The sequence below is a fragment of the Mus musculus genome, chromosome 9 (assembly GCF_000001635.26).
Source record: "Mus musculus strain C57BL/6J chromosome 9, GRCm38.p6 C57BL/6J".
In the NCBI taxonomy this organism is placed as follows: Eukaryota; Metazoa; Chordata; class Mammalia; order Rodentia; family Muridae; genus Mus; species Mus musculus.
Genome location: NC_000075.6, coordinates 56349801 through 56375901, shown reverse-complemented (window position 1 = coordinate 56375901; position 26101 = coordinate 56349801). Strand labels below are relative to the sequence as shown.

The window sequence follows — 26101 nt, the reverse complement described above, 5'->3', positions numbered from 1 at the left end:
ACATGAATTTATTTATAGTAGGGAGCTCAAGCATGCCATTGTGAATGTGTGTAGTCAAGGACAACTTATGGGAGTCAGGTCTCTACTTCCTCTGTTGAGATCCCAGGGGTGAACCTAGCTTGGCAGCATGTATCTTGAGCCATCAAGTCATCTTGCCTCGATGCTTAAGATGGTCTGGAGCTACATAAATGGCCAACATTTTAAAAACAACTCTAACTTCATTGACAAAAGATGATGCTAGTAGTTTGATTTTTTTTTTCCAGTATAAAATAGAATTTTATTTATTTAGACTAGACTAGAATTTATAGGACTTTTAATGTTCTTTTTAATTTAAATTTTATAAATAATATGCTATTGGCTTACTTTTGCACTTCAGAGTTTTCAGATTGTTTCTGTTGTTTGTTTGGTTGCTTGTTTGTTTTTGTGGAGACGATGGCCACAATAGTGCTAGGACAGAGGCAATTGCTGACTTGACTTTTGAGGATTGAGCTAATACAGTTTTATCATAGCAATAGAAACACTTAAGACACAACACTTGCTGCACTAACACAAAAACCCGAGTTTAGATCCCTGGCATCCACATAAAAGAGCAGATCATGGCCACAAACATACCTGTAACCCTAGCATGCAGGCAAAACCAAATGCATCCCAGAAGCTCACTGGCCAGCTACCTGTGAGCCTCAAGTTCTGTGAGAGACCCTCTCTTAAGGGAAGAGAGCAGAGTGCTGGTAAGGGCACACAACATACTTCTTAAACCATACCAGCATGCACACGCACGTGCACTCACATAGCCTTAATGTGGAGGATTATCGTTAACATCAAATAAACAAGGTAGGGAATGTAGCTCAGAGGTAGAGTGCTGACTTTAGCATGTGCGAGGCCCTCTTTTCAACTCCCAGCACAGAACAACCAAAACATAGCATTAAATCATCAAAGGCAATAGAAAGTCTGGCATTTCTTTCTTGTTTTATTTTGAGAGAGGATCTTTATAGCTTTTAAGCTTATATTTTATAAATCTATCACTGAGAAAATCTAGGACAGGAACCTGGAGGCAGGGGCTGGAGCACTAACTCCCCATAACTTGCTCAAGCCTGCTTTCTTATAGCTCCAGGATCATACCACTCACAGTCAGCTGGGCCCTCTCCCATCAATTATCAATGATGAAAATGTACCACACGCTTGCCCACAGACCAGTCTGGTGGGGCATCTTCTCAATCAGAAGTCCTCTCTTCCCAAATGACTGTGGATTGTGTCAAGTGGATAAAAAATTAGCCAGCACAAGCTCTGACTCATCTCACCAGACTCAGGAGCTCTGAAGTTTGGACTTGGTCCAGTCGTCTAAAGAACATTGTGATCACAAAAAGAGTTTGGGAGTTAAAGTTTCCTGATGTGAGGAAGTGAGATGCCAGCTCAGACGTAGTTTTATTGACCATGTCTTTTTTTTTTTTCCTCTTCATTCTAGGTGTCTGTCCAACCCAGGACTTATGCGCTAGATGTTTCTTGGTAGCTTGCCTAGAAAACCCAAGGTGAGATATTTATGAATGTATCTGGCACTTTATATGTAGTTTATAATAAGAATGAGTTGTTTCTGAAAATTAAAGACGATGATATATTTTCTTAAGTGTTTCAATAGGAAGCAAAGCTTTTTTGTAATTCTATGAAGCAGTCTGAATGCTTATAGTTTGTGGGTTAGTTTGGGAAATAAACTGACTCCATTGCTAAGACACTTTGGAGTATATTTTCATTGCTTTTCTCTACTTGAAAATGGAGTTACACATATGTTGCTGATCTGACACACTTAAGGAAAATTTTGGCATTATAATCTGATGGTTTTAATTTTTTAATTTATATTTATATATTGATTTATAGACAGTTTCACTATCTCTCTCTGGTTGGTCTGGAACTTCCTTTGTAGGCCAATATGCTTGAATTCACACAGGTCTATCCACCTGCTTCTTGCTTCTGTCGTGCTAGAATTGAAACTGTGCAATGTCACACCCTAATCTGACATGTTTAAAGACAAACCCTCTGTTAGTTAAGTCAGATTAAGACAGTGGCTATTTAAAAGGCCAGTTAGTAAAGGGTTTCATACAATCTAGTCCTTAGACTGGATTACTTTCTGTAATTCTCTCTATTGGCCTTATGTAATAAAGTGTACCCATTAGTGTGCTAATTGGTTTCCACACACCGTTCCCCTTTTACAGAAAGCTTTTCTAGATAATATTCTACTCTAAAGATAATACTAACTAAAGTCTTGTCTGATTCCTTACCTGTCTTGGCTTTAGTCCTCTTCATTTCTAAATTTTCTATTAAAAAAATTGTTGGGAGCAGACTGGAGATGGCAGGCTCGGCTGGTAGAGTACTTACCAAATGCTCACAAAGCCCTGAGCTGCTTCCCAGCACAACATTAACCTGGCATGGCAGTGCCATAGTGCCTGTAATGCCAGCACCTGGGAGGAGGAGACAGGAGGACCACAAGTTCAAGGTCCCCTACCTTGAGAGCATGAGGCTAGACATATTAATGCATGAAACCTGTTCTCCAAAAAATTTTTTTCCCCTTCATTTAAACACTTTGAAGTAGACCATTAAATCTCCAGTCTAGTCTTTCTACCTGGAGTCTGGCTGCTCCACACCTTTCTTGTAATTGTCAACATGGTATTTTTTCCCTAAAGTATAAATGCCAGCATGCCTGTCTGATTTTCAGAATCCTTCAGTGTCTTTGGATTATGTAATAATTTAGACTCTTTCACAGAGAACATCTAGTCTTTCTCCATATTTTCCTCCAACACACTAGTGCCCTAAGCACTAGTTGTTTAGTTCATAACACATCTTTATCAAGAAATGATTTGCACATTATAAAACTGACTCACTTAAAGTGTGCAGTTCAGTACTTTTTGTTGTATTTACAGATATGTACAGCCATTCCCACAATCTAATTTTGAAATATTTTTAATACTCTGTAAAGTAGTATATGACAGTCAGTAGTCATTCCTGTCGGCGGCTGATGTGCGTGCTGGCTGCTGATCCATTCTAGATGTTTCTTGCACAATCTGTAAGGTGTAGAGGTTCATTCATGTTGTAGCATGTGTCAGTCCCCCATTACCTTTTGTCACAGAATGATATTCTATTGTTTGTATTAGACTCTGGGCTAGAGAAAGTTTCTGAGTAGTCAGCTTTTTAAAAAGTTAAAATAAAATTCTCTAACCTTTTGGCTGAATTAGGATAAAAAAGAGGCCGAACCTATGAAAGTATAAGCTCTTGCTGTGGGTAGCTCAGCACAGAGGGGGTGGCCCTTAGGATGTTTTATGGATCCAGGGCAGGCTAAGGACAGATAAATGAGACAAGAGTAGAAATGGGCTGAGGGAGACTTTGGAACCAAGTCTTTCATATTTCCCAGCTTCCAGGAAGTGGATGTCAAAGGGCCTAAGAAAGGCCTCAGCTGAGGACCACAGAGACTTCTGAATGATGGCACCTGATCTAGGAATGCAGCTATGTTTCAGAGTGTGGTCACTGTGGGGCATCTCCCCTGCAGTTCCCTTCAGATGCTGCAGCCTACTAGCTATAGTGCAGTCTTTTGGGAAGAGCAAGTATCCTGTGGACAAATGTCAGGGCTGTCTGCACAGCCCCTTACCATGCTTCAGTACCTGCCATTCATCTCCCCTTTAGTCCTAGTGGGTCATATACTGTCTTGTAAGTGGACCTAGGGCATTATGGGTGGAGAGTAATCTCTAGGAGTCAGACTCAGTAGCACTTCCTTTGGGTGCTCAGTACTGCTCACTACTTAGGAAGAGATGTGGCCATCGAAGTCCAAGTCCTACTTCTGTCATCCAAAGGAAGTAGTGGGCTGAGAATCTTTCAGTAGGTCTGCCAGGTTTCATTGTTCTAAGCTCTTAGTCTTTTTAGTCTATCTATCTTTTTGTTGTATGTCCAGAAAGACTTCCATAAGTTGGCGTGGTTTTCATACTTGTACCCAGAACCTTTCAGTCTGTCATCTTTTCTTGGAGATTACATTCAAATCTCTCACATCACCTGTGGGACATCTCTTGTGACCTCTGCTCACCTTTTCTTCCTACCAAGCCTTGCTTTTGCAGGGAGGTACTCTTCTCCCTGTATAACTTTGCACACAAATACCAAGCAGACGTCTGTTTTCTTAGTGACATTTAGACACATCTGATAAAATGTGACTAAAGTGCTCTACTACTCAATTGGCTGGCCTCCAGATTTTCTTTTAATCAATTTCCCAGCTGCCTAATAATGCCATTTTTATAAAATAATTGTTGTGTGAATGTAAATCATCTTGACTAAATACAGGAACTGATTGACCTATTTACAGAAGGATTAGCTTAAACTCTGAGTATGAAGTAATGGAAGGGCAATTTAAAGAGTTGATTAAGGAACAAAGTATATGAATAGTAGAGCCATTAATGCTGGAAACGGTAAACTCTTTGATTATGATAAAATACCCAGAAACTCAGTACCCAGCTATAAGATTGAAGTCTGTGAATAAACACAATAAAAATGATTGTCTGCCTTGTCCTAAGCTATTATTAATTAAAGTTTTGGTTTGGGAAATGTTCTTAAAATACTTGTCTTAGGAAAATTATTCTTTTTTTTGTGTGGGGGGGATGTGATTCTTTTTTTCAAGATAGGGTTTTCTGTATTGCCTGGGCTGTCTGAAACTCACTCTGTAGACTAGATCTGCTTGCCTCTGCTTCCAGAGTACTGGGATTAAAGGCATGTGCCATCACCACTTAGCTTGGTAATTTATTCTTACTTATAATGAACATTTTTGTATCAAGAAGCTGATTGATTCTGCTAAACACAGCATGGGACTGTATCCTGGAATGTGACTCGATTATTGATTGAATAAACAACTGCTTGCTGAAGCACATTTCTTTGTCTACTCAGTTATGTGTAAGAAAGGCTTTCAGTCACTGGTTCAGGAGGTAGGAGGATGTGTCATAGGTTTTAGTCATGATTCCAGTCCGGCAAGCTGACATTGGTGACTTCCTGTCCTCCTGAGTCAGTCTTATTGTGAAGACCAGTTTGTGTGTACATGATAAAGTGCTGTATAACCGTGACTCCAGACTCAGAGCTGAAGCAAACTCTTGGCTCCTTCTCTGCCAGCCTTTTATCTCGTGGCTGGCCTAGCCCCATTAACATTGTGTTCAGTTCTTATAACTTAGAACGTAGGATTATATTTCCTTTTATCTTCTGCTTACCATCACTTGCTGTTGCACATGGTTGTCAGATGGTAAGCCAAGGTTCCATTAATTTTCACCTGTTTTGTTTCATTTAATAATTGCAAGGAGTGTAGTGTGGTGGGGGGTGGTGCCTCATTTTCCTATGAGGGAAACGTGAGGGAGATTACCGAGCTACCCACATGCTAGAGGTATGATGCCAGTCATTTTTCATTTTTATAAATATATAGCTTAGGTGAAGACCTATTGTACCTTAGCTAAAGCAAGCTTTGATCTCCATTCCTGCCCCCCACCCCCCGCTTGTTCTCAGTAATGGTTAGTGTCTAAAAAAATGGTATTATAGAAAAATGTATGCATTTGATAGCATAACTTAGAAATTTTAACATTACAACACCATTAAAATGTCTTGTTAATGTTATATAACATAGAGTGTATATTTGAGAATCCCTTAGTGCTGTAAAAAAATGTCTTTCAAGTAAGATGAGCTAGTTCTTTGTTTTTAAATTTTTATTAAGTTTTAAAATCAGCATAACAATATAATAGGTTGTACCCTGGTGATTCATACATATATGTCATTGTACCTTGTTCTAATTAATCCCCAAGCTAATGTTTGTAATAGGTATAGTTTGTTTTTAAGGCATAGAGCTCCTTATTATATATACTTATAAGCCAAGTAGGCTTGCTCTAGCACAGTGGTTCTCAACCTGTGGGTCACAACCCCTTTGTGTATATGTGTGTGTGTGTGTGTGTGTGTTCAAATGATCTTTTCACAGGGGTCACTTATCAGATATCCTACATATCAGATACTTACATTGTGATTAATAACTGTATCAAAATTACAACTATAAAGTACCAAGGAAATAATTTTATGGATGGATGTCACTACAAGATGAGGAAATGCATTAAATGCTTGCAGCATTAGGAAGGTTGAAAACCACTATTCTATCAGGAAAATGGGTGGATAGTGTTCTTAATATGTCCAAATTTGAGGCAGATGGCTTGTCCTGTAGTTCTAACACTCTGGGGGCTGAAGCAAGAGAAACCTGAGTTGGAGGCAAGCTCGTCTAAAAGAAATATTTCAGTTTACTTCATAATTTAGGAAAGATGTTAAACAGGGAAACCTTTTCTATATTATCTAAACATTTATGTTAGTTTCTACATTATCTAAACATATATGATTTTATAGATCTCTGGTTTGCATTAAATAAGAACAACCTCAGCAGTACTTACCATAAAAGTGAACCTAGTAATTGATCTTTAAGTAGTCAAAGAATGAGTGCATTTTCTATTTGTTATGTATGGATGCTTTCTTCCTTCTTTTCATTTTTATGTGTCTTCATTCCTTTCTTTCCAGGAAAGTAAAATCTATTAATGTTTTCTTCAACTAATGTTTCTGTATCTTTGACTTTTTTTCCTCTGTTGTTTGTTATTCTGTCCCTAGTAGAGTTATTTTGGAGGAAGGGAAAACCTTATAGTTCTCAAACTCTTGAGAAATGATGGCTTCAGTCTGTCCACTGCTGTCTGGGTGGTGTCAGAGCTGGTACAGTGTAGTCAAAAAAGCACTGAACAGGCAAGAGAACTGACTGCTCCCATCTGCTTCCATCCTGCTTGAGTTGGCCTTTCCCCCAAGGCCTTATCCTTCTCAGCTTAGCAAAATGAAACTGTTTTCCCACAAACACCTTTCTTCGGGACTGTGGGACAGAAATGATTTCAGGTTTAGAAGTAAGCTAAAATGTACCGCCAGAACAAAGGAGAGCCATTTCCTGCTGCTCCAACTTGCATTCCTAGGCAAGACAGCAGCATGTATTCTCATGGGAGACGCCACTGAAAGTTTTGTTATGGCAAAAGCTTAGATTTAGCATATTTATCAGTATTGGTAAGGAGAGCAACAACTGCACAAAATAGAATTGCGATTCTTTGAGCTTCTGTTTCTTAAGTTAACTTTATGGAAAAGAGAGGACATTTCTGAATGAATGTCATTTGGTTTCTGTGTCATTTCGTGCTTCTCAGTGTTATTTCATTCAATAAAGTTCTTCTGTCCTCCCTCTTTCCTGCCCCTCTTTCTCCCCTCCCTGTATGTGTGTTGCATGCATGTAAGTGTGTATATGCTTGTGCCCATGAGCACTCATGTGGAGACCAGAACAGGATGTTGGTGTCATCCTGTGTCATTTTTACTGTATCACCTTGAGGCAGGTCTTACTGAGTTTTTGTTGGGCTGGCTGGCTAGCAGGTTCTCTGGACCCTTCTGTCTTTGCTCCCTAATATGGTAGGTGTACAGGTGTGCATAGCTATGCCTAATTTTTTTGCCTGAGTACTTGGGATTTGAGCTCAGGTTCTCAGGTGTGCAAGCGCAAGCTCTCTTTCCTACTGAACCATCTTCCCAGCCTCCTTCCTGGTTTCCTTAAAAATATTATGTCTCAATCATGATGTGTGCCATTATCAGTGTATACATTCAGGCTTTTAAAATGTATTCAAATAAATAATACAGCACTAATATATCAGGTCTGGCATACCTCAGTGATATCAGATATGCTGGTTTGCTTTGATCCATTTTAATAGGTTTACTTGACATGATTCTCAAGTTTTGAAATATGCTTCTTTTAAAAGTTGATATCCATTCAGTATCCTCTTTTAAAAATCCTTTCTTGAAGCTCAAATTTATGTCATTAAATTCTGCTTTAATTTTTTTTTTAAATTAAGAGGATCTCCCTGGAAAATGAGGGCACTATATAACTTTTCCTTTGTGTGAGATGCATGGTAAGAAGCAGTCTAGTTTCCTAATGAATGACCAAAGTCACAGAATCATCTTAGTTAATCGAAAAAATTTGTCAAAATTTAATACTCTTTTATGATAAAAAGTTACCATCACACTAAAAATAGAAACTTATTTCACCTAATAAAGTCCATTTATGAAGTACTCACAGCCAATCTTATGCTGTAAGTTTTTCCTTTGATATCATGGGCAAAGCAAGGACACTGTTATGAATCCTAACCAGAGGGATGATAAAAAGTAAATAAAATTGATCCAAGCTAGAGAGGAAAAAGTAAAATTATCTATTTGTGAGGACTTAACATTATTATAGGTAGAAAATTCTAAGATTATGCAAAAAATGATTAGAACTCATGAATTCAGCAGTTTGTTGGGTACCATTTTAGCCCATAGAATAATATATTTCTATACATTAGCAGTACAACAATTTTAGAAATAAAAAATAATTAGTAAATTTTACTAATGAGGTGAAAATCTTTAAATACTGAAAACCACCAAGTACTGTCAAAAGAAATTAAAGACATCATTTAAGTCTTCTGTTTATGTAATGGAGACATATTACTTATTTATGGCTCTGAAGGCATTGATACTATACAAAATAATTTATAGAACCAATATAATACCTATCAAAATCCCTGTGAACTTTTTTCCTGAAACAAAAATTCATCTTAAGAGCATGGAATCTTAAGGATTCTGAAATATAATATCACGAAAACAACTAAGGATAGGTCTCACACTTTCCAGTTATTTCAAACCATAAAGCTGGGTGAGCAGGATGCTAAGTGGGTACCGTGCTTCCCTGGCAAGCCTGCAAACCTGAGTTCTGTGCCCTGTGCTGTCGAGTTCTATGTCAGCTTGGCACAAGCTAGAGCCACCAGGGAGAAGGCTTCCAGAAGGCTGGGCTATAGGCAAGACCATAGCACATTTTCTTAATTGTGATTGATGGAGGATAGTTCATCCCATTGTGGGTGAGGTCACCCTCAGCTGGTGGTCCTGGGTTCTATAAGAAAGCAAACTGAACAAACCATGAGGAGCAGGCCAGGAAGCAACACCCCTCCATGGCCTCTGCATCAGCTCCTGCCTCCAGGTTCCTGCCCAGACTACCTCTGATGATGATCAGTGATGTGGAAACATAAGGAAAACAAACCCTTTCCTCCCCACGTTGCTTTGGTCATGGTGTTTTACCACAGCAGTAGTGACCCTAACTAAGGCATCCTTAAAACCGATTTTCAAAAGCTAGATGCTGTGGTACATGCCTCTAATCCCAGCTCTCCTGTAGGGAGATGGGAGGTAGACATAGTTTGCCTGGAAGCTAACAGGACAGACAGCCTGAAATGTACAGGGTAGCAGAAACAAGAGAGACCCTGTGTCAACAAACTGACTCCTAAGAGTGGTCTGTCCTCTGACTTCCATATGTGCACATGGCACACATATACATGGCTGTATGCACACACAGTTCCACACATTGGCACAATAAGTTTTTTTTTAAACTATAACAAGGCTATAATAATCCAAATTGTGTGGTACTGGCATAAAGACAAATGTATGGAGCGATGGAATAGAACAAATCCAGAACAAAAACCCAGAAATTAACCTTTTTATATGTTAAGTGACTTTTGTATAGCAAGACCTTTCCTGGGGAAGGTCAGGTTTATTTGTTCATGTTTTCAACAAATGATGCTGAGAAAACTGGACATCCGAATATGAAAATTGAAATTGAACTTTGTCTTATATTGTATATAAAAAATAGCCCAACACAGCTTCAAGACCAGGCTGTAAGAGCTAACAGAAAAGTTTTAGAAGAAACTGCAGATGAAAAGCCTAATGTCTTCAGGTTTGGCAGCTATTTTATAATCCCCAAAACATAGGCAGTAGAAGAAATAAGGGTAAGTTGGACTTCATTAAAATTAAACACCTTTATTTAAAATGAATTGACCAACAGAGTAAAATGGCATGCTAAAAAGTAGGAGGAATGTTTGCAAATCATAGAATCAATATCTACAATGCATGAAGAATCTAAAATATGTTCAGAATATTGTTTACAGTTGGGCAAAATCATATAACAGGAATCTTATTTTATAACAGTGTTGACTATCTCATGTGTGCTGCCGTGTGGTTGCTGGGAATTGAACTCAGATCCTCTGTAAGAGCAGCCAGTGCTCTTAACCACTGAACTGTCTCTCCAGCCCCATAGTGTCAATTTTCTCAAGAGATAAATTTTTTATGTTTTTCTCTGGAATCTACTATGACTTATTTATGACCTAAATTTTTTATTAAGCCCTTTTTGCATCCATCTATTCAGTGTACGCATCTGTGAACATGTTGTAATCAGGGGTCAACTTGGGAGTCAGTTCTTTCCTTGCACTGTGGGTTCCAGGGATGAATGCAGGTCATTACCAGATTTGGGAGCAAGGATCTTTACCTACTTAGCCATCTCACTAGCATCTACATTTTCTTTATGGAATTTTACACATTGATTAATTGAGTTGCTTCTTTATTTTGTGATAGTGTTTCATTATGTAACTCTGGCTGGCTGGAACTGACAGATTTGCCTACCCCTGCCTCCTTTAATCCCATCACTCGGGAGGCAGAGGCAGGCGGATTTCTGAGTTCAAGGCCAGCCTGGTCTACAAAGTGAGTTCCAGGACAGCCAGGGCTATACAGAGAAACCCTGTTTCGAAAAACCGAAAAAAAAAATTGAGTTGGTCTAGAATCTATTCCAGACTGTATTTAACTCTCATTTGATATTTTAGGTTTGGATCTTGAGGTGCCAGGATGATGCTAACAGGATCGATTACTTAAAAAACAAAACAAACAAACAAACAAACAAAAAAAGCAATCCCATTCTCACTTTTCACGCTGTTTCCATTATTGATTATAAGTTTCAGTGATCATTCTTCTTGATATTAATATGGCTATTCACTAACTCTTTTTACTTGTCTTTCAGTGACATTTCTTCATTTAGTGTTACCTCATTTTGATCCCTTTCAAAATAAATATAGTATTAAATTTTCTTGCTGATTTTATGACTCTATTATCTTGTCTTAGTTTAGTTTAAGTGGACTTCTACTTTTTGTTTCTTAGATTTTAGGGGTAGCTGGGACTTTGGGGTACCTCGGGCTTTAGGTTGCCATGTACTGCTGGTGCCTAAGCTTCTTTTGTCATCCCTTTTCTCACTCATTCCCTTATCTTTGCTTTCCTCCCCTAAGCATAGATTCTAATCCAGTTACTGTGTTTGGATATTTGCTTAACATTGGAATTCTACTTAAAGCTGTTCCTTAGTAACTCCAGTTCCGCTTCTTACTAAGGAACAGCTTTAAGTAGATTTAAGCATGAGAATTAGAAAAAAGAAAGGTGTTTAGGGAAGAATAGAACACATCTAAGTGTGGGTGTGAGCTTTTCAATATTCATATGCATGATTTTGTGGATTCTAAAATTACCTATTTCAAAGGGGTCCTAAGGGACCCTCTCCCCTTTTCTCTTTCTGTAAGTGAGATTGTAGGATGGTTCCTGAGGTACACTGGTTGGGAGGGACTACAGGCTGGTGGGGCAGAACAATAGGTCACCAACTTTGTAAAAGGAAGTCAGCTATGTTTTTATTGTAATCGAGTTTATTGTCTTGTTTGTGAGATTTCCAGAAACTTGTAGATTTACAGCTGGGAAAGGAGCAAGGCCGTACTCAAGGTTATGTGTGCTTAGATCTTAACCGTGGTTCATTACAGCTTTGACATTCTTATTGGAAATGGCTCTGCAGGAAAGGATTATTGTCTCTTTGTAGATAGCCATAAAAGCAAATTTTGTTAATTATGTTGGCATTTTTTATTCTGAGCTGGCAAAACTTCAGGCAGACTCTGGGGTCTCTCTATCATGCCTTGCTGTACCTTATCAATACTGCAATAAGCTTCATCTTTTTTTTCTTAAAGAGATATGCATTTAAAAATAAAATTGGAAAAATTTTGGAAGTCCATTATAAAGTTCACTAAGAATTACCCAGTTTTTCTTTAGAATGACCATATGGTTTATATTCCTTTGAGCACTGTTTAAGGATTTCTAGACTACAACTCCATTTCTCATGAAAGTCAGCCAAAATTGAACGGAGAGTTTGTATTTGTAAGCCTGGTGTCATGGACTCATACCTGTGATCTCAGCTCTCGGATAGTAGCTGTAGGAGAATACCAAAGAAGGTGAAGATAAGAGAGTATTAATTTTGGGTAAGATGCCTCATTGTTATGAATAAGGTAAAAACAGAGTAGGTCAGGATGAATCCTTCATCCAGAAGAGACTGATAAAATACAAAAGCCTTTGGTCTTAGTAAAGTTTCCTAAAGGGCACTTTGTGGTTAGGAAATATGAGGGCAAGCCTACTGGACAAATAAGACCTGCCCACCAGCCATGTGGAGCATTTAGCCCTGGAGCTGTAAATGGCTAGGTTTTGCTGTGTGCTCATTATGGTTCTTGGAATGCAAACATGAATGAAACTGACTCTCTGTCCTGGAAGCTTGTGGTTATAGACAAGTGGGTGCAAGACTTGTGCCTCATCTGCTCTTTAGGAGAGCCATTCGCTCTGTGACGTTGACTCTTGCTGTATAGTGTTTGATGGCAGCCAGCCTTGTGTCTCTGTTCTCGTTCCTATTTTACTCTCTAAAATTAAGGTCTGTATTAACTGAATATTCTAGATCCCACAACCATCATATCTAGCCTAGTGGAAGATTTCCCAGGAAGGGATAGATCGGTGTAGTGTTTATTTCTTACAGTGTGATGACTGGAGTGGGAGGTATAACATGCTGGCAAGTCCCTTTGCATTGACAAAGTAGACATTTGGAAATATTACCTAGAAGCATGAAGTCATTAAAAGTAATAAGTTATATAACAGATAGTGCTAATAATGTAGAAAAGAGTGCTGGGGAAAATAGTGTGAGTGTGGTTTCCAATATTTCTATAACTAAATTCGCATTAAAAGACCAGCAAATTACAGCCTCTGCTTTCACCCCTGGCTGTCCCCAAGCGCCTATTGCTGAAGACACCATACACTTTAGATCCAGGGCCCAGAAGCTCCTGACCTGGACCCTCACCTGAAAGCCTCTTCGCTGAGTAGTTTTCATGGTACACGAAGGAGCCATGCCAGCTTCCAAAGGAGGAAAGCAACCAAGAGTTCTACCCAGTGATGGTGCATGCATGCATCACAGTGGTGAGCGTGAGCATGGATGGCACAGTAACCTTCAGGGTTCACGAGTGGCATGCGTGCCCTGCCGGTAACCAGCAGCTCTCTAATTGGACTTCTGGCCTACTCAACAAGTGGGAAATCAAATGGGGGTTGTGGTGCTTTGCTCTGACGTGAACCTCTCCTGGTGTATTTGAAGACGGTGCTGGCCAAGTTTATTTTGCATTTTGTTTCCAAATCATTTATGGATGAATTACAGATTTGTAGTGGCAGTTGTTTTATAAACAGAAACATCATTTCATGGCTTGTTGGATATACTTTTGTCTATTAATAAGAAATGTAATTTGTTTTATGAAATAGAACAATATCTCATTTTACATTTTCGATTCTAAAGAGCATCTAAAGATGCATGGGCTGTTGTGTGGCTTACCGTTTGCTTTGTTGTCTTTCTCTTTCTGTACACACTGCGCTGCTCTACGCCATGAGTACATACTTTTTAAGTTTGACTTGTCCATCTTTGACTAATTGGCAGTTGTCTGATGCTGAGTGGATGTTTTTGTTGTTTTTCTTGAACATTTAAGTGAAAACAACTCCTGTATTCCCAGACCAGCTATCTATAATAATTACGCTTTATCAGTTTCTTCATTACTAGCCACACATTGGGTGTGGTACTACAGAGAGAGCCATTTCCCCAGCCCCATAAATGAGTATTTTGCCTGCATTGTGTGTATTTGTACCACATGTGTGACTGGTGCCTAGGGAGACCAGGAGCATGTGGTGGATCTTTTGAAATTGGAGTTACGGACTGTTGTGACCCACGGTGTTGGTGCTGGGAATCAAACCAGGTCCTTTGAAAGAGCAGCTAGTGCTCTTAACTGCTGAGCCATTTCTTCAGCTCCAGAAAGCAATTTTTGGTACCATGCAGACAGAAAAGGATCTTAGGCTGAAAAGCGTCAGTGCCTTAGTTGTCTTATCAGTAGAATTATCTACTTCTGGACTTTTAGTGTTGTTTCTCCAGCATTGTGCCTACCGTACAGCAGATGCTTGCTCTGTTTTTTCATTTGTATTTTAGTTTGTACTTGGGTGACTTGTTTTAGTTTACGGTAATTTTACAGAGAGCACTTTGAGTAGTGAATGAAGATGTTAGCTCTAGGAGGCCAGACCTCCAGGTGAGCTCCTTTAAAAAACGCATCTGGCCTCAATTCTCCTTTTCTCATTATTTCTTATACAATTATGTCTTTTTTTTTTTAAGAAAAAAAAAAAAACTACTTTAACAATATGTTTATCAAGCCTGGCTGTAGTGGCCTTTATCCCAGAACTTGGGAGGCAGAGACAGGTGGATCTCTTGAGTTCGAGGACACAACACAGTTCAGGGCTACACAGAGAAAAAACCCTGTCCCCCCCAAAAAAAAAACCAGCCATCCAAAAAGAAAACACAATAACAATGACAAAAAACACGAAAAACAAACAAGCAGCCCCCCCATCTCATCATATTGCTTGATAGTAAAGTATAAAATTGTACCAGAAATCTTGCAGTGTCAGTTCAGTACGGCTAACAGCTTTGGACATGTCAGCATGAAATATGTGTGCTTTTTTTCCCCCATTGAAAAAGAAGTTGGGATCATACTGGGAAAGCTTTTTCAGCATTCGAATGTACTAATGGGCCAATCAGTGGGTTAAAGTCCATGTGGTGTATGTAAAGTGATCTCGAGCCTGTTATTGGAGAATGAAGGTTCCATTATCAGATTAGACTCATCTCCATTGGGACTACAGAGTAGTTAGTGGTCCTGGAGCAGCTGCGAGGGAGCTGAGCTGTTTTTGTGATGTCAGAGCATTCTTGAAGGCAATGTGAACTATTGCTGTTTTGGGCTACTGTGTCCAAGGTGAGTTTCTTTCTTCATAACATGCCTATCAATTTTCAGACTTCAGAGTATGAGTGTGAATACCTTTTAAAAACACTTTAATCATTTTATCTTTGGGTTTTTATAATACTGCCTTTTCTTAAATATTGTTAAATGGCTATTTTTTTTTCAACAGAATAATCTAGCATTTGTGTAAATTTTTTTTTCATTTGGTGTAGGATGTTACTTCTCAGGGTTTGCATAAAACAATCCAACACCCATCTACAGCTTTTCTGTTAAATGAAAATATTTCATCTTGGTGTTCCTGTACTTTAGTATATTTTGTATGAAGTTCCACTAATACTGAGTATTAGTATCATATATTTATATACATTATAAAAATTGGTTTTCCTCATAATTGTTTGCTCCTTATTTATAGAAAATAAGTTGATAAAGGAATTCAGACAGATAATTAGAATGTATTTTTTTTTCCATTTTTTATTAGGTATTTAACTCATTTACATTTCCAATGCTATACCAAAAGTCCCCCATTAGAATGTATTAAAATCACGTTTGAGTTATCTTATTGGCATTGGAACTTCAAATGATTATCAGGTTCTTTGAGCAGCTGGTTTCAGACTAACTGAGCTCCCGCTCTTAACAACTGATCTGCCTTAGAACTGGGAATGCAGTGAGCAGTTCAGCCTAACGCTTTGTTTTCTGGTTTTTAAAATCTGGGTTTATTACCATGGAAAACACTGAGGCTCGTTAAGAATGTTTAGATTTTCTTTGAGTACCCAAAGGTTTTCTTTAAACTTAAATGATATTCATGTAGCATATTTCATAAGTACATCTGAATATGCTCTATTGTTGAATATGTTTAGTTGAGAGTAGGATCAGTTTCTGAAACCTTCCAAATACAGTTCATGAAATAGGCTTTGTTCCGTCTACCAATAGTATGAGTTCATTTGTCACCAGCAAATTTTTATGCATTTCATATGTTAAATCAGTTTCTAAATAGAATAGGATTAAGAATACAGCCTGTGTTGAGGGAATTGAATGTCAGTTTTAGGGCTCTCTTCAACATCACAGACACTTGTCCTTCCGAAGACTGTGGGACCTTGATCTGCAAGAGAGGCGTTGTGATGAAGGGAATCACTCCTGCATTCAGACTTCTGTCATCAGATGAAGTGCAGGCTGAACAAAGAGGGGTTGCAGGGCAGCTTTTCATCCCTTCACTTTGTTTATAGCAGGAGGAAATATAGACTGAGTTTTCATTTTCAGGAAGTAAGTCTCATTTTTGAAGTGATTCCTGGAATTTCTGGAGTTTTTGGAGACATTTTGGGTTCTTTACTTGTCCTGATTTCAAGTCTGCTTGTTTACTCTTCTGTTGTAAGATTAGCAGGATCCAAGGTTTCTGGGCTTGTCCACATTAGAGAGTAATTGGAATGTTTGTCCTTGAGTTTCCTCAACTAAGCTCATAGTCTCGTCACCTTGGAATTTGTTATGTCACTCTGTAAAATCTACAGTAGAGTGAGGGAAGCGCGTGGGGAGGCTAAGCACATCAGGACAGCAGGCTGAAATGACTTAGGAATGGAGAGATCTAACTGTATTACCTGTAGTTTTAGGGAGTATTTTGAGATCAGATTTCTCTTAAAATTTAGAAAATTTAGCAAACAAATTGAAGTTAGATAGTGTTAGGTTTCATGCTAGGTGTTGGTTGTTCTATTGTTTGTACAGAAGGACCTCATATTTTTATCCATCTTACTCCAATCTTCAAAACTAATTTATCTCCATATAGCATAAGTAAAATTTAAGTTGAATATGTTTCAGGATGAATACATTGTATCAAACTTAGCATGATGGGGAGAGATATAAAAAAGGCAATGGGTATGATAGAGTTGGATTATGAGATTCCAGTTGGAAAAAATTATTATTCATCTTATAAGTTGAGATTGATTTGTGTGTTATTGAGGGAAAGTATATAAAAACTCTTAGAAACTTCATTTTATCATTAGTGCTAAAATTGAAAGGTAGCATTTCTCCCTAGGGACTTTAGCTTGCCAAGAAAGTGCAAGCGTTAGGAGGAGAGTTACTGCTCTGGCTTGTCTCCTCTGTAGAAAAGCTTGCCTGCTCAGCTCTACCTGCTTGCTCTGGCCACACTAAGAAAAGTGTTCCCAGAGAATGGCTGTAACTGGCTTTGCCTGCTTCGTGTTGTCTTCAGATTTTACTATGTATGGGATGCGGGAATTGAATTCAATTTGATACATCATTGCCCTGCGCCAAATTGTCTTACAGACACTAGCAGACACATATTTCAGAGATTTTCTGCAGAGATTGTGGATACAGTATTAGAAATTATTTTTAGCCACTGTGAAAAACAGTATGGAAAATACACTGTGGATCAATTTGATAATGCATTTATTGAAAAAAAATTTATTGCACTCATATTCCATAAGTAGATGCTAGAAGCATGGATATGAATAAGATTTGATTCCTGCCCCCAAGGATATCATTGTCTACTTTTTAAGCTTTAAAATTTGGTACAGAGAAATAAGAGGCTCAACCAGCTTCTAAATGAGGTGGTTTAACTCCCAGCTATGAAAACCAGTGAACTGCACAGACAGACCATCAGTTGTTGGTGTTGATAGTCTATTTCCTTCTACCTCCTCCCACCCCCCAAAAAACCCTGGGAAATAAAATTGTAGTAAACAGTGGAATTGTTCCTCTAGATGATTTTGTAGTGGTTATTAAACGTTTTTGTGACCATTTCTCTAGAGGCCAACTACATGCAAGCCTCATGCTCAACACCAGGGATTTGAAATGTATGAGGCTGTGCATTTTATTCTTTAGGAGGCCAGTACTAAAAAGAACTATATATAAAATAATTGCACTGTGCTGGTAATAGCTATGGATTTTATTGTTGAATTCTGTTCCAATTGATTTCTCTTGCTAGCAGTGACCCAAGGGTGTGCATAGAGACTCAAGAGTTTTCTTGGGAGCAGTGATACCAAGGGCAAACAAAGAGGAAACTAAAATTATGAAGTCAAATGCGTGGGTAATGAGAGAGGGCCAGTCTTGCCAATCAGTATTTTTTATGAGCTCCTTTTTTATGTTAAACTTATGTATTAACAATTTCAGTGGCAAGGGAAAATATGTATATTCTAGAAAGCATGGAAACATATCCTGTGGGGCCAAGAGGGCTAGAGCACATGATGCTCTTTCAGGGAACACGATGTCATTTTCTAGCACCCGTGTCAGATGGCTCACAATTGTCTGTAGTTCTAGCTCCAGGCCTTTCATGACACTTTCATGAAAGTGGCCTTCATGTATACCTGTTCACAAGTTGTATCATATTTCTTGCATACGCACACAAATAAACATAAAAAAATCTTTTAAAATGGGTGGAGGTGGTGGTGTCTATTTTGTTAGAAAAAGGTCCTTTGTATTCTTAATAAAACCTTATATTGGCCCTGCTTTTTTTGTTGACCTGTAATGACAGTTTCCATTGGAAACAGCTTCGTTAGCAAATGAAGAAAGAAAACAAAACCAACAAAAAACAGTACAGATCATCAGTCACAGTGATACAGCCAGCAGTAGCAGGCACTTTGTTCTGCTCTGGCTCGAATGCATCTGTAACTTGGTTCAGAGAGGCCTGGTGTCTCAAGACTGACAAGACAGCTTGTGGATAGAAGTAGCCATTGAGGGAGATTGATTTGCACAGAGCTGTAGAAGTCTCCATCCAGAATTTCTATTTTGTATGTTGGCTGGTTGAAGTGGTTGATATTGTCCTTTATTATTCTTTCAAACATCTTAAAAGGTGAAATACTTCAAAGAACCTTTTATCCCTGTGTCCTGGGTTTTTCAGCGAAAGTGTGCTTTCCCATTGTATCAGAAGCCCTCCTGGAGTTTTCTGTGCACCCATCAAGACTTCCTTGTCTGGCAGATGCAGCCGCTTTTCGTTTCCTTTACTTTCTTTTATTTAGGAACTTTCAAAATGAACAATGAACTCTTTGGTTACTTTAGGATTAATGATTGTGTGGCTAAGTATAATCTTATTTTACCAATTTCTTCAACAATTTTGTCTTTTTTTTTAGCGTTTTCTTGACACATTTTATTTTACATTAAAAAAAAGAAATACATCATCAAAAAATGTTTCCTAAGATGCAGGAGGAATCCTAGCAGTCATTCAGCAAACAAACTTCTTCAGACGAGGCTCACTCAGTTGATAATGGGCCCAGGAATGGGCTCTGCTGCTATCCCCCCACCCCACAATCATTTACGGGTTAAACATATTCCAAGGACCACAAGTAGGTGTGGTTATTGTGTGATTGTTGTGTGAATCCAATTAAAACTAGTAAGAAGCTTTCAAAGACTGAATTAGTGACTTCTACTGCCACCTTCTAATAATTGCTAGAAAACAGCTGCAACACATACTGTTTTCTCCTCATTCTTTCTTTTTTTAATTAGGTATTTTCCTCGTTTACATTTCCAATGCTATCCCAAAAGCCCCCCATACCCCCCCAATCCCCTACCCACCTACTCCCCCTTTTGGCCCTGGCGTTCCCCTGTACTGGGGCATATAAAGTTTGCAAGTCCAAAGGGCCTCTCTTTCCAGTGATGGCTGACTAGGCCATCTTTTGATACATATGCAGCTAGAGACAAGAGCTCCGGGGTACTGGTTAGTTCATATTGTTGTTCCACCTATAGGGTTGCAGTTCCCTTTAGCTCCTTGGGTACTTTCTCTAGCTCCTCCATTGGGGGCCCTGTGTACAATCCTATAGCTGACTGTGAGCATCCACTTCTGTGTTTGCTAGGCCCCGGCATAGTCTCACAAGAGACAGCTATATCTGGGTCCTTGCAGCAAAATCTTTGTCTCTTTTGAAATAGGAATAATTTTAGATCACTAAAAAAAAAAAAAAAAAAAAATCAAAGCCTTGAGTTTTACAGACAGTAAGTACATCTGTAACCTAACATCTATTTGGGGTAAATTATTGCTTATTTTCAATTTACTAGAATTCGATATTGCCCACCACCCCACATTTTTTGTGTAATGTGTGAAGTTCTAGGGGTGGGGTGGGGAGGACATTTAAGGGTTAATTAAGTTTAGAGAGAAAGTGAGAGGAGGCCATTGGGTTAGGATGTTTGTTCAGTCTTTGAGTGTTCAAGTGTAATGGTTAGGAATGTTATCACAACCAAAGGGAATTGTATCCAGAGCCCATTAGGTATTAGTCTTCTTGATTCAAGGTCAAGTTTTGGCAAAGCTCCACCTTTTGAATTAAAATTGATAGCTTTGCTATCTTCAGAAAGATTTTGGCCACGTTCTTAGTTGCTTTTTAGTTCAGGAAACCAAATACCAGCTCTGATGAGCAGTAGCTGGCTGGAAGACCTGTGGACAGTAAGAAAACAGCCAGAGAACATTTGGGAAGAAGTTGCTACCCTCCACATTCAGGAGGGAGGAATAGAGTCTGTATTCCCTCCCTCCTGACATAAGTCTGGTACAGTCAGAAAGTAGTCTGGAAATAAGCCACCAGCCGTTCCTAATCATGTTACACTTCAGAAAACCATCTTTCCTGTTCAGAAACTTCCAGTTTACTGCCCAAGGCTTTGTTTCCATTGGTGAACATCTGTGTTTTAAAGTTTCTCCTCTAGTATCTCTTTCCTTTTCATGAGTTACTATCTTGTGAACACTTGTGAAATCCTAATACGAAGCCGGGTGTGGTGGCGCACGCCTTTAATCCCAGCACTCGGGAGGCAGAGGCAGGTGGATTTCTGAGTTCAGCCTAGTCTACAAAGTGAGTTCCAGGACAGCCAGGGCTACACAGAGAAACCCTGTCTCAAAAAAAAAAAAAAAAAAAAAAAAAAAAAGAAATTCTAATATGAAAAGCTTCCAAATACAAAAGCAAGGATAAATTATGAGAACCTTTTTCTCCTTCCTTCCTTTCTTCCTTCCTTCCTTCCTTCCTTCCTTCCTTCCTTCCTTTCTTTCTTTCTTTCTTTCTTTCTTTCTTTCTCTCTCTCTCTCTCTCTCTCTCTCTCTCTCTCTCTCTCTCTCTCTCTCTCTCTCTTTCTTTCTTTCTTTCACTTATTTGGTTTTTTGAGACAGGGTTTCTCTCTCTGTAGACCAGGCTGGCCTTGAACTCAGAAATTCGCCTGCCTCTGCCTCCTAAGTGCTGAGACTAAAGGCGTGCACCACCACGCCCCGCCAAGAACCTTTTTCATTATCCTGCTTTTCTGAACTTTTATGATTTCAAGAATGAAGCAATATAAAAGTGGTTCTATAGTAACCAAGTTGTTACATATATCTTTAGTTATACTGCGGGATTCTGATATTTATTTTGGATCATTACTAAAGTACCCTCCCTTTTCCTCCTTAAAACCACAGAAATATTTGCCTAAATCTACATGAACAATGCTTGAAATGTTATAGGCCAGGCGTGGTGGCGCATGCCTTTAATCCCAGCACTTGGGAGGCAGAGGCAGGCGGATTTCTGAGTTTGAGGCCAGCCTGGTCTACAAAGTGAGTTCCAGGACAGCCAGGGCTACACAGAGAAACCCTGTCTCCAAAAACCAAAAAAAAAAAAAAAAAAAAAAAAAGAAATGTTAGGAAAATGGTTAAAGGTGGGATTGGAGGGATGGCTTAGTGTTTAAGAGTGGGTACTGCTCTTGTAAAAGACTGAAGTTTGGTTCCTAGTGCCCACATCAGATGGCTTACAACTGCCTGTATGTAACTCAACTCCAGGGAGCCTCTGGCCATAACTATGTTGAACTCTGTTATGTGATTATTTCTTTATGTTTTGTTCATAAAGTAAGTTTTGTTATTATTGAAACATAAAAGGTAGGAACTTGTTCTATAGCTTGTTTTGCACCTTGCTTTTTCCTTAGATACCTCACCCATTTCCCATAGGTGTACGTGTAGTCTTAATAGAACAGCAATTACTTTACTATGTACGTGTATTCATTTATTCATTGAGTTCATTATTGAGTTATCATTCATTAAATGCTTGTAATGTTCAAGATACCATACTGAGGAACCTGTAATGAATAAGGCATAATGCTTACATTTTACTGGGAAGACAAATAGTAATAACAATTAATCTCTCACTGTATTATTTGTGCAAAGGTGATAACTAGTGGGGAAAAGATGTGCAGTGCCTGTCAAAGGGATGTAGTCTGATCTGAGAACCAAGAAAAAAAATAAGTCCTTCCATATGAGTGTGCATGTGTGTGTGTGCTTTTTTTGCATATGTATGGGTGTTCACTTCTGTGCTAGTGTGTGCTGAGGTTAACACCCGATGTTCTCCTTGAGTGTTCTCCACATTATGGACTTAGGTATGGGTCTCCTGAACCCAGAACTTCTGTTATGGCTAGTCTGGCTGGCCAGCTTGCTCTGGCATCCCTCCGTCTGGTGTCTGTTGGGATTGCAGGTGGACCACTATACCCTGCCATTTTTTGTGTGAGTTCTGGGGTTCCAAACTCTGATCCCTCAGGCTTGCATGGTAAGCCCTTTAGTCATTGAGCTATGTCCTCAGCCCCCAGAGATAGTAATTTTTGAGTTGAAATCTAAGCACGTGTATATGTGCATTAGGAAATTGTGATGGAAAGGTTGTGTAGACATGAATGATACACATACAGCTGGAAGGCAGCATATCAGAACACATATAATCTTTACTTATGGGACATGACACCACACATGTTTATCTCTATTAATTCTTGTACACTGAACCTGCATTTTGCTAAAATACACAAGCATATTGGATATCTGATTATACATGTCCTTAGAAGAAAATAAAGACAGATTAAATATATGTCAGGTGTTAATAATGTGATATCATTACAGCTGAACTGTCATCTATCTATTGAACCAACACTAGCCTGCTTACAGCTCTCATGCATTGGTTTCTCTGCACTGTGTGAAAGGAGAACTTACATATTTGAAGATAGCCACTGTGTTCTCACTAAGTAGATTTTTTTTTTTTTGTTTTTTGAGACAGGGTTTCTCTGTATAGCCCTGGCTGTTCTGGGACTCACTTTGTAGACCAGACTGGCCTCAAACTCAGAAATCCACCTGCCTCTGCCTCCCGAGTGCTGAGATTAAAGGCGTGTGCCACCATGCCCAGTTACACTAAGTAGATTTTTGCCATGTAGAATAGACCTAGTTATTCATATATGATGGCTTATATTCTTTAATGATTCTACATACATACATACATACATATACACATATATGATTGTGAAATTTTTAAATTATATTTTTTAAGCATTGTACATGCATAGGTTTTATTTTAAACATATTCCTCCTCATACTCCTCCACCTTACCTTTTTTTTAACCCCTCCAAATTTTTTTCTTAATGATTTGGCTTATTACTATGTCCTCTTCCATTAGTACAAATAATACTGAATCTATATCAAACACATTAATAGGTTTGAATGGCAAATCAAAAATACATAAGAGCAAATTATCCAAGGAAACTATTAAATACTGTGATGGCCAGTGTCGACTTGACAGGGTCTAGAGCCATCTAGGAGAGAAAACTCCGGTCCTGTCTGAGAGGATTTCTAATAGCACTAATTGTGTGGGAAGAGCCTCCCTAAATGGAGGTAATACTGTTCTGTTGACTGGGGTTTGGGATGGAAAGACTGAATAAAAAGACTATCTACACCAGTAGTCATTACTTTGCTTCCTGACTGCTGATAGCAGGTGACCCTCTCCTGCTGCTGTGCCTTTCCCTAAAACTGTGAGCCAGGAGGACCCCTCCCCTCCCATCCTGCCCTCCAGATGCTTCTGTCAGAAAGCTTGTTTCTGCAATGAGAAAAAATAACTAATATAGATACTAATTTGTATTTGTATTTGGTGACCTAAATGGGGTGTGGATAGGGAATAACTGGGTAACAGAAATTGGTGTGTGATGGTTATCTGCCGCATGACCACTTCATTTCATTACACTATTAAGTTTGCATGTCTACTTTCATTTCCAATCTGATCAGCTACTAATTTTAAAATGATGTTTTTATTGATTCTTTGAATTTCACATCCTGCACCCCAAACCCACTCATTTCCCTGTCTCCTCATCTCTGCCCTTGCACTTCCTCCCCAAAAGAAAGAAAAACAAAAACACAAAACCCCAAACAACAACAACAGGACCCATCTTGCCATGGAAGCTGTGGTGTGTCAGTGTGTCACACAGTACATCCTTTTGTCCACACATCTTTACTTGCAAATGTTCATTGCAGTGAGTCATTGGTCGGTTTGAGGCCTCTGGCTTCTACTACACTATCAATCCTGGATATTTACTGGAACTAACTCCTCTCAGATATCCTGTTGTTGCCCTGTGTCAAGGAGACTCTGCAGCTTTGGATCTGCAGGATTGGCCCTTTCACATGCTCCAGCAGATCCTAGAGGGGGTAGATGTTGGGGCAGACCAACCCAAAACCCTAGATCTGGGATTAGGAGGTAACTGAGTTGGTCAGCTCTCCTGTGCCTGCACCTCCAGGGTAAGTGCTCCAACACTGCCCTGCTAGCTCACCCAGTGCCACAGCCGGCACAGCCGGGGAAGGACCAGCTCTACTGTGCTACCCGGTCAAGGTCAAGGTGCACCACCTACTTTCCTGAGTGATGCAGCTAGTGAGAGGCAGGGCCAACTGTCCCCCTCTCATGACCTGGGGACCAGCTCTCCTTCCTGCCTCAGGTGGTAAGGGGTAGGGGAAGGCATTTTTCTTTGACAATACCACTGCACAGCAGACAAGTGGCAGGGCCATCTCTACTGTGCTACTTTGGTGACTGACTTTTCCATGGCCTCAGGTGTCAGAGCAGGCTACTGACATCAGGCTGTTCCTTACCACTCTGTCTCCAGTTCCATCTCTCTTCATAGTACTCAAGCCATCCAGCTTTCCTTTCTCTCCCATCTCTCCACACCATACTTGCATGCCTCAGTGGTTCCTACTGCTGGCAGGCCATGCTTCAGGCGGCCCTTTGACGGTGTTCTGCCCACTCATGCTGTATGGTAGCATGTGGGCACTTTTATACATGCAATATATTTAACATTTCCTACCCACTACATGTAGATTGTTGAGTTTTTGGAACTGTAGAAGTGGGGGGTTTTCTTACTAGAAAGCATAGTTTCTGTATGAATTATAATTTATGGCATCCTTATAAGTCCTGTCTCTGCCAAAGTAAAGATTTCACCTTTGCTTCTTTTGAATTAAGAGAGTCAAAACCAGTGGTGGCAGCTGAACTTCGTATGAACCACAGAAACTTGAGGTTAATTGTGAAGGCTTTTCAACCTTTCTCTGTTAACTTTTGTGTACTCTGGGGTAAACCCTCACACTAAGACAAGATATACTCTGTCTTTATTGTGATAATTTTTTGTTATAATAGCCTTTTGTTAATCAAGTCCAATATTAGTCAAAAGTTAAAATTATAAAGCAATTTGTAAATATTTAGTATATTTCTGGCAAAAATGAGAAAGCAAGATGGAGATGAGGTTTTTTTGAGATAAGTGCCCGTCTAACGTGTGAGTGTGAGGTCGTAGGTTCTGTCGCCACTGTTGCAAAAAGAAGCAAGAGAGAGACAGTCAAAAGAAAAAAAAAATGGAGTGGCTGGGGATATGGCATTTGATAGTGTGCTTGCCACACACATGTGAGGACCTAAGCTGAAATCTTCAGTACTCCCACAAAAGCTGGGTGTGTCAGCGTGTCTGTCAACCTTCCGCGCTGCAGGGCATAGACAAATCCCTGGAGCTTCCTAGGATGTGTAGAGGCTGCAACTTCAATGTGACACTGTCTTAAGAAGTAAGGCGGAAAGCCGGGCGTGGTGGCGCACACCTTTAATCCCAGCACTCGGGAGGCAGAGGCAGGCGGATTTCTGAGTTCGAGGCCAGCCTGGTCTACAAAGTGAGTTCCAGGGCTATACAGAGAAACCCTGTCTTGAAAAAAACAAAACAAACAAAAAAAAAGAAGTAAGGTGGAAGGTGAGTGTAACATGACCCTGATGTTAACCTCTGGCCTCCACAGCATGCTTTCATGTGCACTCGTACTCTCATGTGCACATATCCACTTTAACATGTGGATACATCACACACATACCTGATATTTGTGGTTTTGTTTGTGCTAAAGCTAAAAACATTTA

General features: G+C 39.3%; 1 protein-coding gene across 3 annotated transcripts in view; it reads left to right on the top strand.

The window, feature by feature from the left end:
- The window catches only part of Peak1 (pseudopodium-enriched atypical kinase 1), a 217097-nt gene that overhangs the window by 42321 nt on the left and 148675 nt on the right, over nt 1-26101 (top strand). For 2 of the 3 annotated variants that reach the window (XM_006511167.4, NM_172924.3), the window contains exon 2: nt 1463-1526. The exons of the other annotated variant lie outside the window; for it this stretch is intronic. The gene's annotated coding sequence lies outside the window, so the exon portion shown is untranslated. The remainder of the gene's footprint in view (nt 1-1462; nt 1527-26101) is intronic. 3 annotated transcript variants of the gene reach the window in all.